The 5029-nt window shown below is 46.8% G+C and overlaps 2 pseudogenes, besides 2 other annotated features; both read left to right on the top strand.

Annotated features, from left to right (window-relative positions):
- On the top strand, positions 1–843 carry Tc00.1047053510083.10 (annotated as a pseudogene; the record flags this gene model as incomplete).
- Positions 1–5029: a sequence feature (areas not merged during assembly with more than two copies in the genome that could not be assigned to a particular haplotype).
- Positions 1092–1540: a mobile genetic element.
- Positions 1805–4591, top strand: Tc00.1047053510083.30 (annotated as a pseudogene).

Genomic DNA, 5029 nt, shown 5'->3' on the forward strand with positions numbered 1-5029 from the left:
GGAGGAGAGAAGAAATGGTATTCCGAGGATCCGTCTCACAAACTTGTGAAGATCGTCCGGGCAAGAACAGAAAAAGGAGCTGAGATATTTCTGAACGCACCGATATGTGATAATATCGGGTTTCGAACTGCGGACCGTTTGGCAAAGGTAATTGGTCCGAAGGATATTTTGTTGCTAGTGTTGGCATCGCGTGGTACTCTTGCTTCCACATATCTGGAAAAATTGGGTTTGTGCGCCTTCATGTATGAGGAGTTTATCAGTGCATTAGTAAAGGAACTCAAGGAGCTGCCGCCACCATCGCCTTCCAAACCACGGTCCTCAGTGCTGAAGTTAAACCATCAAGGGCACCCCACTCGCACCGTTGGATTAGGGGAACTGGAAAACGGTGTCACGAGGATTCCGATGGAGTATCGGGTTATGTACAAACCGGAGGCTCAAAACTTTCCGCTGGTGGACGGCTTTTTCTTTGTTGATTCGCCGCGGAAGACGCTGGTTGGGCTGCAGATGACTACGGCGGGTGAGCACCACACCATACCCAGCACTGTGAATCTGTTCAAAAATAATATGGCGGCATATTTTAAGGGCTGGAAGAAATTATCCCGAGACATGTCGTGGGAGATGATTTATGTGCAGCACGAAAACAGCACAATGATAACGAACTGGCAGAGATGTGGTCCCGTCAATACCAAAAATTTGAGCGACGCTGAAAAAGAGATTGTGGCGTTCTGGAACGGAAACGTACACGAATACCAGTTTGCGTTGACAACTGATTTTGTAAATAAAATCCGAGCAAAGTGAATACAGAAATCTTTTAGAAATGGGATAGGCAAGGAAATTAAAAAAAAATAAGTAGAAGCAAAGTGCATTTTGCTTATAGTGAAATATATTGGGAGTATTTTAACGATTTTTATATGTGTGTGCCTACGGGGTCTAGACAGTGAATGCCTTTCTTTTCAGAGAACCGTTGTGATCAGCAGTGCCACACTCACCCCACTCTTTTTTGATTTTATTTTATTTTTCCACCAGAGGCGCATCGTCACTAGAGGCTGTTGCGCACTACAGGGGCCGCGGAATTTCTCTTTATTTTCATGGGATTTTGTGAAAAGAATGCCTGCGAGGATGGCTGGCTGCCCAAATAAATTCATATCTCGCGCAAGCGAAGATATCTCTTTACAACTTTTTTCTCTTCTATCGCACTGTCTTTTGGGAGACCGCGATTGAGGGAGTCAGGGAGCCGACAGCTGCCAGACGAAACTATTCTTTTTTATTTTTTATTTGTATCTTCACAACCACACACTTTGTGATCCCCACCTTGCGGCGTTTTTTTGTGGCTGGAGGAGCCTCAATGGTCTGCCACTTCGTGGGGGATAAGTGTTTTTATTTGTAACCATCTGCAGAGGTCAAGGGCAGTGATTGACGGAATGTGTATACATAGACACATTGGGGCAAACATTACGGAGAACTCTCTACCTCTTTATTTACCGCTTTTTCCTTTTTTTGGGGGGGCAATTACAGGATCCGACCAGCGGCCCAGAAGATTTCCCTTTTGTGAAGTTGTGCAGTTATTTTTAGTGTTGGTAATAGGGCAAACCGACACACAAAATGAACAAAATAAAACAAAATAAAAAAGGAGAATAATGTGGCGGTGTTGTTGCCAATTGCGCGCCTCGTGTTGCTGCGGGGGCGGCGGGCCTTGACTGTTTCACCGACAGGCGTTGCATTGCGGCTGCATGGCGCACCGACCGTCCCGCCGTGCGAGTGCCACGCCCAACGCCGTTGGGACTGCGGGACGAAACAGCCGCGACTGCCCTTTGGAGCCAGCGACATCTGCTGGCCGCAGTTGGGCGGTGCGAGTGGGATGCTTCACCGCACGGGTGTTGTGATGGCACCTCGCAGCGGCATCCCCGGCGATGGTTCAGACGCTGCAGCACGGAGAGGAGTGGAGGGAATGAGGCGACCACAGTGGACCATGAGCAGCAGCGTAAAGGACATCCTGCTGGAGGGAAGCACTCTCAGGACCGACATGAAGCTGAACGATTTCCTTCGGAGGAACTTGGGCGGCAAGGGCGTTGTGAAAAAAAATGAGAACGTCGCTATGGAGGTGTTTGTTCAGGAGCCGGATGCTTACGTAAAAAAACAGCAGCATCTTAGAATTATTTTTAATTTAACAGAGTACCAAGTGCTGGAGGCCATTTATAAGCTTCATCACGAGGGTGTGGACTCTCTCGAGCAATGGAGGGACTATGAAGGAAAGGATACGGTCACTCTACATGCAAGGAGAAATCTAAACAGAGTACTCACTCAGGTACTGAGAGAACAACTTGAGGCAGAAGAAAGGGCAGTGCGGGAAAAACAAGTAGGATTTATCCTAACTACTACGATCAGGGATGTGCTATTGGGAGGAAGGTTTCGCGTGGATAATAAGAAGCTGAACGATTTTCTTATGATGGAATTGGAAGGCAGAGGCGTTGTGGCCACCAATCGGAATGTCTTGTTGAAGGAGTTTTTAAAGGACCCCACGGGGTATATCCGCGATGCGGGAGCATTGGGCGAAATACAGGCAACCGATGCTTATGCGAGGATGGAGGGGACTGTGAGGGAGGAAATGGGTTTGGAAGAAGTTGTACGCAGGCTTAGCGAGAAAGGTGTCAACAATCTACTTCGGTGGTCAGAAGCTGCTGCGGAGGTAAAAGCAACTGTTCATGACATCACTAAAAACTCGTTGAATGCAGCCCTTGAGTGGCCGAGGATCCTAACGAAGACGAGTGCACCGGAGAAACTGGAGGGATTGTACGAGTCTGTGTACAATGCGAGGTGGCACCATGTCGTGGAAGTTTCTGACGGCGAGGGGACGGGAATGGAGATGAGAGAAGGAGAACCACCGCAGTCATGGACGTACAAGGCATTTGGCTGAACCCTCGAAAAGGATGACGGTGTGCAGCAGTCCGGTGCACCACGTCTCAGGCTGATGGTGCTTACCTTGGACAAGGGATGGCCGTACACGTGGGGACAACGGCTGAATGAATTTATTCCTGACTGCTATGTGAACTGTGAGGTGGATCGAGTGTGGCAGACCGTCAGCAGCGATCTAACCGAATGGTTCAGCAGTCACGGTAAGAACAAACTTTCGCCTGATCCGTTTGTGCTGATTGGGACGCCCGGGATCGGGAAGTCGATGGCTGCCGGTTCGTACCTCCTCTACCAGCTGCTACACTACGATGCGGAGCAACTCCCAATGGTTGCGTACGTTATTGGGGATCGAAAATTTCTGTTTGACAAGATCACAGAAACGGTGAAAAAATACGGTGAGGCGTCTAGTATCGTGGATATTTTGGACGAGTTTTCTGGGCGTGGGGTGAAGGGGTATATTATCTACGACGTGTCAATGAAGGGCCATCAACCGTCTACTGGTTTGCCTTGTAAGGGATGGGGCATGATTGTGGTGACGTCACCGAACAAAAACAACTACGAATCGTGGGCGAAGCTGGTGCGAGCGAAAAGAATCATAATTGATTGCCCTGACGAGAGCGATGTGAGGGCAATGTGCGTTTGGATGAAGCACAATCGGCAGCTTGAGGAGGAAGAAGCGGACTACTGGAAGAAGGTGAAGGATCGCATGGATGAAGTGGGACCACTTCTTCGCTACATCTTTGGTGACAGCGAATACAAATCTCGGCTTGTCTCGTGCAAAAGTAAAGTTAAATCAATGGTCTTGCCGGATACCCACTATTACTCTATTTTGGGGACTAATGAAGTGTGCGATGATAGCCACATCTCTCACAAAGTTGTAAAGGTCGTACGAGTACGAGGAGGAAGCAATTTAGAATTGCCTTTAAATGCACTGATGTCTCCTTATCTCGGAAATTTAGTGACATGCAAGTTGGCGGAGTTAATGGTGCCGAATAATTTTATTTTACTCTTATTGGTTATCAGGGACGATCTCTTATCAAAACCCCTTGAAAAGCATTCCGTGTTTACTTTTTTGAGCGAGGGCTTTGTAAATGCAATAATACCGAAACTCAGGGAGCTGAAAATAACAGCAAATGCTCCGCCACATCTCTGTGCGCTGAGAGTGCGTTCACATGAGCGCCCTCTCAAGCCCTTTATTTTAGAGCGCCTGGAAAATTTTGAGGAGAAGATTAATATAGAGTATCGGGTGCTGTACAAACCGGTGGCTCAAAACTTTCCGTTGGTGGACGCCTTTTTCTTTTTGAAGCCACCACAGAAGACGCTGGTTGGGATGCAGATTACTACGGCGGGTGAGCATCACACCATACCCAGCACTGTGAGGCAGTTCACTGAGTATCTGACGAAATATTTTAATGATTGGGAGGAATTATCCCGAGACATGTTGTGGGAGATTGTTTATGTGCAGCACAACGACAACAAGCCGCTGGATGGCTGGCAGAGATGTGGTCCCGTCGAAAGCAATAAATTGAGACCCGCTGAAAAAGAGATCGTGGCGTTCTGGAACGCAAAGGTGCACCAGTACCAAGTTTCTGTATCATCCAGAGACTTTAAAGAAAAAGAAAAAGCTTCCCCAATTGTGGAAGAACAACAAAAACAAAAAAAGAAGCAGATTAGGAGATGAAAGGTGAAAGAGAAATTTTGATTTGTGGTAAATTTTTCTTTCTTGGTATATATATATATACAGAGACTTGTGTGTGCATACGTTGCGGTGTACCAGCATCAGGGGGCTGCACGGCACAAAAGTGTTAAGAATTTTCAACGCGAGTGATAATAGCAGTGACAGAAGAAATTAAGTGGGGAAAGGGAAATTTATATTTTTGGTGAAAAAAATATTTTGAGTTGTTTAATACATGTGAATATTTGTTTTTTTATACGGCACCGGTGCACCATCCCCTTTAGGAGTAAGACGTGGAGATGCCAAGAGAATTGCAACGCGATGTTCATTCACAATGACAGAAAACAAATCAGGGATGCCAGGGGCGTTTTAATTAATGGTAAGAAAATATTGAAGGATTTTTATTTATGCGAATGCTTCTGTTTGCATACAAGACGTGATAAC

Source organism: Trypanosoma cruzi, genomic scaffold (assembly GCF_000209065.1).
Source record: "Trypanosoma cruzi strain CL Brener 1047053516603 genomic scaffold, whole genome shotgun sequence".
NCBI lineage: Eukaryota > Euglenozoa > Kinetoplastea > Trypanosomatida > Trypanosomatidae > Trypanosoma > Trypanosoma cruzi.